Here is an 8,212-nt window from a genome sequence, read left to right on the forward strand (position 1 = left end):
AGAGGTTAGAGTCCTTGTCAAACGGCGTTTTGACTAAAGTACAGCTTTTTATTTCTCTTTCTTACTGTTTACTTTTTAATGATGTTTTTAAAATCTCTTTCCAATGTTTTTGATGTTTTTATGTTTTTTAAATCTCTTTCTGTTTTTATTTTAATTATGTAAAGCACTTTGAAATGCCTTGCTGCTGAAATGTGCTATACAAATAAAATTTGATTGATGATTGATTGATGTGAACCAGATTGAAATCTCTCATTTCTCAAGGATGCACTGCTGGTGAGATACTGACTACTCATAGCTACTCCACACAGCCACACTTCAAACAAACCGAATAGTAACTTTACGCTTAACCTGTAGAAATCTGAAAATAACCGGGAAGCGTAGAGTCACAGTGAAACTCCAGATGCTTTGAAGAATTACCGAGTGGTTTTGACAAACTTACACCTCACAGTCCAGCAGGCACGTTTGTTTCCTACTTGTTAAATGGGTGAAACATGGAAAAACACCTACAGTAAAAATGGAAACATCTTGATTTATAATGCATTTAAACATTAAAGGTGACCTATGATGGGTTTTTTTGAACAGGTTAGGACACATCTATGGTCTACACAAAACATGTAAACTACATGTTTTTGTATAAGATCATTCTTAGATAATCAGATTTTAGTCTTCCCAGTTCTGCCATTCAGTATGAGCTGCTTTGGAGCGTCTTGTCACTTTAAATCCAAATTAGCTGCTGCTAGCCACAACCACCCCAACTCAGTGTTTACACTCACGTGAAAATAGCTGATCTTTGAAAATCATCAGTAGAGCCTCCTGCACAACCAACAAGAATGCAGCTAATGATGATAAGTCAACAACAAAACACTGGTTTTTTCCCAACATGCAGCGGTGAAACCAGCTGACCAAACAGGCTGGAACTCTGCTTTTGTTGCTAGGTAACAGGCTGGGCTTGGCTGGGGTTGCTAGGTAACGGCGCAGAGTGACTTTGCAATCAGGAGGTTTTTGGAACGGCTCGATTTAAAAACACCAAAACAGAATAACCTTTTGAAAAAAAACGTCTGGGTGATTTATCTTAAGCGATTGAGTTGATTTTAGAAGCATCAGAGATCCAAATAAACGAATAAACACATGCAAAATATGAATTTAGCAAATAAATTTAAGATCCTACAAAGCAAACAAGACATTAAAAAATGTCTCATACAGAGATCATTGTTTCCTACCTGTGTACTTTCCAACATTTTGTTGCTGGAACAACATTTAAAGAGACTTTCACTCTTTAAATGTTGCTGTAGTTGACTGGAGTTTTACTGATGCCTGAACTCGGGGTTTCTTCTGTCCAAACAATTTCTGTAAAAACTAAGAAGAGGTACTCCCCCTCTGCAGGTCAAACTACTTCTGTTCCACTTTTGCTCCAAAGGAACCAGATGAGACATTCCTATCCTAGCAAAATGAACTGTAACGTTTTCTCCTGTAGTCAGTGTGTAAGAGAGATGGCAACAAATCAAATATCTGCAGTCTGGATTTTCTTTCTAAAAACCTTTTTAATAGGAAAAGTTTTACATTTAATAACAGTTTATTCAACAGCATCAGCTCTGCTTTCTAGTTTTTCATTTAATGCGAATAAAGACGGAATAATAAGAACTTACACATCCCAAATTAATACTCTGCAACTGGAGTTAGTGAGAATCTTTACATTTCTGACTAATTGAGTCATTTTTTTTGTCTAATGTTTCCATGGAGGCCTGACTTTTATTCCTTTTTGAAAGAATAAAAGTCCTAGAAGGGAATACAGTTATCATTTTGCTGACCTTGAACTGAACAGAGAACCGTAGGAGTCACAGGAAAGAAATCACGCGGCAGAGTTGCATCACTTCGATCTGAACCGACCTCCCTCCCACCTCTCAAACCTGAAGGTTTTCTCTCGTGTGAGTCTGATAGTTTTCTCCCCTTTCGTATGACAAGCCGCTTATTGTGCCCACAACAAAGGGAAAGTCCCACCTTCCTTCTAGAGAAATGGTTAATAATTCGTCTTCACATAAACCGACACGACTACTTAGTCTGGATTTTCTAATACAATTTAGTTTGAATTTTGAAGTTCTTTACTAAGTTATACTTTTTGTCCCCACAACAAAAACATAAAATTCTACAAAGTATTTTTGTTTAGTTTCAAGTGTAAATATCGTCCTTCTGTCAACAACAAATCAAAATACAGGAAATAATCTAAATTTTGGGGCAGGATAAAGTTTATTGTAGACGAAACAAAAAGGTGACAGAAAGATCAGACATCTTCTGAATCTGATGCTTTTTGATGCTTTTTGATTACAAATGTCTTATTTTATTAGATATTACACTACAAAAACACAAAATTGTAGTATTCTACTAATATTATTTTTAAATGACCTTTTTTTAAGTGATAAAACAGGGTAACTTTATATGGGAGTGGACAAAAATTACATCTGGTGTTCCCCAGGGTTTTATCTTCAGACCCCCACTACTCTCAATAGCTCAGATTATAAGAAACAAGGTGAATTGCACTGCAAAAACACAAAATCTTACCAAGTATTTCTGTCTAGTTTCTGATGCAATTATCACTTGAAGTAAGATAAAACTTAAAAAAAAAAGAAAAAGAAAATATGTTTTGTTATAAGTTAAATAATGTGCCAGAGAAAGTAGTACTTTTTAAATTTAACACTGAGGAACTAAAAGCTCCCATTTCTTTCTGAAAAGTTACTTGTTAGTTTTGTCTTATTTCAAGTGTACTAAGATATTTGTACTGGAAACTAGACCAAAAATACTTGGTAATAGTTTGTGTTTTTGCAGTGTAGAAAGCTTTACACACAATAAGACTTCATGGTTTGATGAAATTATAAAATTTATTACAAGTCAGGCTTAAAAATACTGAACATTTTCTTTGAAAACAAAATCAGGTAATTTACATTTTCTAAAACGTACAACAACCCTTCACACAGAAGGAAATCAACAACAACCGTAGAGAAAATGATTGTTTTTGTCTTAGTGGATGCAATAAAAACAACTTCATGTTTTTAATCAAGTATAAAAATGTAAAACTGTCATGTGATTTATGACTTTCCAGAGACATGAAGTTGTAAATCACTCATGAAACAGTTTTACGTAACCAATGTATGGAGTTACTCACCATCCATCACCTCCACTGAGCAACGTCCAACTGGACTTTCAAAATAAATGCTTCCAGCAGTCCTGCAGTGTATTAAATGTCAGTCTATACTTGAAATTTGTTTTTTGGTCTTCATACTTTTACCTCATCCACAAAGTGAAATGTTTCTGTGTCTGTTTCGCAGAAACATTTTGTAATGTTCCACACAACCTGATCTGTACGTCACAGCGGATGGAAAACCAGAACACCGACATGACAAATGAACTTTACTCCATCGTTTCATGACCTGAATGACACATTAAACCAAACATCATGGAACCAGGTTAGTTAGCAGAGATGCATGGCTAAATTAACACAAACTGAAACCGATTTACTCAGTAGAATCATTCAAAACGTCTCCAAAAACAAGAACAAAAAATATTTTAAAAAAATTCTCCTCCAAGATACGATGGAGGAAGAGGGCAATATTAGAAAAAATTAAATAAAATCAAGAGAATAAAGTTATAAAATTACACCAATAAATTTGGAACCATGGAGCAGAGGCTCATCCTGCAGTATCTGACACCATTGTCAGATACTGACTTTATTTTCACCATATGATGAAAATAAAGTCTGTCTGTAGCAGAAGAAACAATAGTAATGAACTAAATCTCCAGTAAAATCACTCCACAGTAAGTAAACCCACAGAAAACAGCTTTAAATTAATTGGATGTCATGGAAACGCCGTGATCCACAGATGTCCCAGTAACACTATGAAGATTTATTTTTAATTTTATTTACCTGTTAGTCTCCAGAATGTTTTGGTTTCTGTGTGGTTTGAGCTAAGAACAAAGTGATTCATAATCCTGTGAGGTTTAGGTTTTAAATATTGTCTTATTCATCCAGGAAAGTTGCTTCTGGTTGAATTTGAGGCAGACATCTTTGAAAAAAAAAAATCAGAAGAAACATGCTGGTCAAATAAAAAAAAAATCCTTTTGAATCTAAATATATTTAAATAAATAAAATTACAGGAATAAAATCAAAATAATACAATCATAAAGTGATTATATTTAAACTTTAATATTAAGTGTAACAGTTTCCACTAGGTAACTACAGCTGGTGTGATTTCAGTTCTGCTGCGGTTGGTCTCTGTAAACACGGGCTAAATGCTACTGGCTAATGATTTACACTCACCAGTACAAAGACCTGCCCACCCACAGTACAGAAACACCCACTCAGCTGAAACTGATCTGATGAAAAATGTCACAATGGGCCGAAGGCAGGGAGAAAACCTGACATTTTCCCGTAGGCATTCAAATGAGCTACAGATAATTTTACACAACTAAGCTCAATATTTTGAATATTTTGAGCAGGACTGGTGCAGAACTTTTGATTTGTTTTGGATTAGATGGAGTCACATTAAGAGTCACCTTCGAGGTCGAGCTATCCGGTAAATAACGTAAACTATAAGAGCCAAAGCTACTGCGGCGACTGACAGCGTTACAGCCAATCGAATGCTTTGGTCCGGTCCGCTTGGAGGGAGTTCAGCATCTGCATGGAGAAAAGCAATAATAGATCAGGATAAAAACTAAACAACAAATATTTATGCAGTTTTATCAGGTTATCTAAAAAGATTAGGGAAAACTACATAAATGTATATAATGGCGTGACTTTAATGACGCTTCCTTAAATTGATGAAATGAATGAAACAACGACCCGAACTGTTTATTGTGGTTGGTGGGGATGAAAATCTGCTTAAAAAACTTGAGTAAATATCAAAATGAGTTGGAGTCAAAATAAAGAAACATTTATTCCCCTGCAGTTGTGCTTATCGCCCACTCAGTGCACATTTACATCATTTCCCTCGCCAAAAGTGAAACCATTGCATCACTCTTCCCCGCGTCTTCGTAACGATCGGGTTTGTTCTTCTGTTACTGCAACTTTATAAAGTGGTTTGTTTCCTTTCAACAACTCTAAAATTACAACAACAAAAAAACATCAAACACTGAAGGTTAATTTTGGTGAAAGGAATTCACAAATATTTAAGGTTAAAGAGAAAAGAAAACTAAAAACAAAAACTGCCTTGTTTACATCCAGACCACTGACATTACAGTTTCTAGACTAACCAGAAAATTGTAAAAAAAAAAAAAATATGACTGTTCACGTGATCGGCTGAGGTTAATGATTTCTGCTAGGTTTTTAGTCAGGGTTAGTAAATGCCATTTTTTGTTTGCAGTATCCCCTTAACAAACCGTGGTGGCAGTGCTGCAATTTAGGAATAGATCTATGGCCTATTCAAAACATTTCCATCACATTTTTTGCACAAAATCACTAGATAATAAGATATTAGTGTGGCCAGTTCTGTCCATTTTGAGCTCCTCTTAGGATGAGCTGATTTAGGGCGTCTGTCACTTTAAATCCACATAAGCTGATGCTGGCCACGCTCCTAACTCAACATTTACACTCACACATGAACATGGATGCTGACAGTTGCACAATTATAGAACCGTACACTTTAGAAAATCAGAAGTATAGCCTCCTGCACAACCAACAAGAATGCAGGAAGTGGTTTCTGGATGGTTAGTAGTGCATAAAACCAGGTGACTAAATCTGCTGGAGTTCTGCTTGGGTTGCTAGGTGACGGGTGGAACTCTGCTTGGGTTGCTAGGTGACGAGTGGAACTCTTCTCGGGTTGCTAGGTGACGAGTGGAACTCTTCTCGGGTTGCTAGGTGACGGGCTCAATTTAAAGCTACCAAAAAACATTAATGCTGAGCTCACACCGAATGTTATTTGAGCATCAGGAGTGTCAAAGTCTTTGGGGAGGCACATTATGGCGTTTTTCACACATCTAGCGCTGCACAGTTGAAGCATTTCGAGTGTTTCGACCGCTTGACGCGCGTCAATCATGTTCTACGTGGCTGATGCTGGATTTGGAAATTCTGAACTTTCGCTGCTGTAGGCAGAGGATCAACCAATCACAGAGAGACACCGCCATGACACATAATGGCCTGTAGTTGGTGTGCTGCCAAGAGATGCAGGTACCTATGTGGGTTAGCAGGTCATCAAACTGGGTGAGACAAAAACAGCGCTGATAGCAACCATCGTTAGCACCCAGCTAGCTTATGAAACTCACAAAATTCACAACACTTCTGAATGATCTGGTAAATTCAAACACGTGTTCGATGGCGTCATTCAAAGTAACCAGGAGATGAAGAAAAAGGCCAGAGGCTCCTCGTTGCTCCTTTATCAGCTGTTGTTGTTTGTTCAATAGAAACTCAAAACGAAATGTTCAGAAAATACATCTGAGCCTCCGATGTGTACAAGCTCTCACTGAATAACGTTTGGTGCCAACCTTTCATTTTCATCCGCCGTTGTACAAAGAGACCAGCAACAGAAAACGACGACTCATCCCAACGAGTCTGGAGCAAAATGTCCAACTCAGAGCCTCGTGTTTTCGGTGTGAACGTAGGATAACTTATTGCCAAAATATGGTTGGGTTGTTTGGTTTGTGCTCTTTTAGGAGCAGCAGAAACCTAAGTATGAAAACATGCAAAACATCAAAGTCCACTGACTTACATGGAGTAGTCATGAAACAAGACGTGTCATGTCCTCCGATTGTAACATTCACAAAAAATTGTTCTGCAGGGAAATAAAAATAATTCAGTGACATTTCTTTTCTTGTTTGACAAAAAGTCTTGTTTGTGTTTTTCTCACCTTTCATTTGAAGTTTCCATTTCTCTGTGACGTCATTGAAGTCGGCTTTCAGGTAGCAGGTGTAAAGTCCAGAGTCTTCGGTTTGGACGTTGGTCAGATGGAGTCGGATCTTTGCTTCCTCAGGAGCGTTTTTGTCCAGATGGACCCGTCCTGCAAACTGCTCATCCGCTGGCACCAGGGAACCTCTTACTGTGTCGAAAACAATCTTACCCGAGTCAGAGACAAAGTTACAGATCATGTTGATGAGATTCCAGTTAGTTTTCATGCGAGTGTTCCAAACAATGGTGATGTTCTCGTTTTCTTTGGCTCTGTAGACCATCAAGCCGTTCATGAAGCACGTCACTTCAAAGGAGAAGAAGTTAAAATGAGTCACGTACATTTCTGATCTGATTAGAATAATATTAGAATAAGATAATAGTGTAAAAACTGACTGCAGTGATTGCAGATGAAGAAGAGGAACATTAAATCGAGCCTCATGTTCTCCTGCAAGAGACAGTCTAAATAAATGTTTGTTTTACAAGTTTGACATAAAAAATACACTGCTCAAAAAATAAAGGGAACATTTCACTTTAATTTTGTGTGTGGCTCCAAATCCAGGCCTCCGTTGGTTAATAAATTTGATTTATTAACCATTTTTGTGTGATTTTGTTGTCAGCACATTCAACTTTGTACAGAACAAAGTATTCATGAGAATATTTCATTCATGTTATTTGAGTGTTCCCTTTATTTTTTGAGCAGTGTATTTATTTATAAATGCTGTATAATAAACCAGATGTTTCTGGAATGGCTCTTCTCTCTCAGCACCGTAATGCAGCATTATGTAACCATAAAGTAACAAAAATATACCTGAAGAATGTAGTAAAATGTGATAATCAACACAAAATATAAACATATATCCTTGAACGTATTTGTAATACATTATGTGATAACGTACATGCAATTATTAGAAATACAGAAGTTATTCTTTTTAAAGGTGATAATGTAATAATATGGCCCAGTGTTTGTGTTCATCTTAATCAATATGCTTCTATATAGTTTGGACTTTAATCAATAAATATCAAATATTTGGTCATTTAGTTGCCTAAACTGTTCCTCTCCTCGCCTGTGGGGGCGCTACAACAAGAACAACATGAAACAACATGAAAACCTCTGAAGAACACAATGAGCACAATTTCCTTCTTTATAAAATGTGAACAAAAATGAAGATTTTAGCAGCTGAAGGGTTTCTCTTTTGTCTTTGGAAAAAGATTTATCCCACTAGCACTAGGCTAGCACGTTTCTTTTGGTTGCATTTACCCAGCATGCCTTGCACTATAGTCCACTTCCTGGTTTGGAGCGGTCTGTTTTCACATATTCATTCAAACCGGACCAGAGGTCGCTTA

The sequence above is a fragment of the Poecilia formosa genome, unplaced genomic scaffold (assembly GCF_000485575.1).
Source record: "Poecilia formosa unplaced genomic scaffold, Poecilia_formosa-5.1.2 Scaffold288, whole genome shotgun sequence".
Taxonomy (NCBI): Eukaryota; Metazoa; Chordata; class Actinopteri; order Cyprinodontiformes; family Poeciliidae; genus Poecilia; species Poecilia formosa.